Source organism: Sesamum indicum, unplaced genomic scaffold (genome assembly GCF_000512975.1).
Source record: "Sesamum indicum cultivar Zhongzhi No. 13 unplaced genomic scaffold, S_indicum_v1.0 C03436, whole genome shotgun sequence".
Lineage (NCBI taxonomy): Eukaryota > Viridiplantae > Streptophyta > Magnoliopsida > Lamiales > Pedaliaceae > Sesamum > Sesamum indicum.
In genome coordinates, this window is record NW_011631343.1 from 1 (window position 1) to 528 (window position 528).

Here is a 528-nt window from a genome sequence, read left to right on the forward strand (position 1 = left end):
GCGTTAGCTAGGCCGTTTTCTTGCAGGAGTGCTAACGCGCGCCCTTACGTTTTCTTCGCTTGCTCTGCAGTACGAGCCTCATACAGAGCCGCGCTCCTTTAATATGATGAGAAGAAGGGAAGGGGGGCCACCCTCTTTTCCGCACCAATCCTTATTTCCTACTACATCTTTTTTTGGGTGTATAGCTCAGTTGGTAGAGCATTGGGCTTTTAACCTAATGGTCGCAGGTTCAAGTCCTGCTATACCCAAACCTGCCTTACACTCTACTATGAGTAAGGACTAATTCGTGGCTTCAAAGATGACTCTTTGGCCTTTAGACTCGCTTCCGCGACTTCGCCCTTTAAGTGACAAGGGGGTGAGGTAAGGAGTAGTATAAGAGTGGCTCGGTCATCGGTAAACCTCTCCTTATTCATTCTATAGGGCGGGGCTGCGGACCAACAATCCAGCAAAAGGGCCTTCGCTCCTCTCCTTATCAGTCGAGTGACTTCATACCTCTCCTTATCAGTCGAGCTCAATTACATCGATCCT

The 528-nt window shown here is 49.1% G+C and overlaps 1 non-coding gene across 1 annotated transcript; it reads left to right on the forward strand.

Annotated features, from left to right (window-relative positions):
• The first annotated feature begins 175 nt into the window (after window positions 1–175).
• TRNAK-UUU lies at window positions 176–248 on the forward strand. Its single transcript has one exon. It is a non-coding gene; the product is annotated as a tRNA-Lys (tRNA).
• The last annotated feature ends 280 nt before the right edge of the window (window positions 249–528 follow it).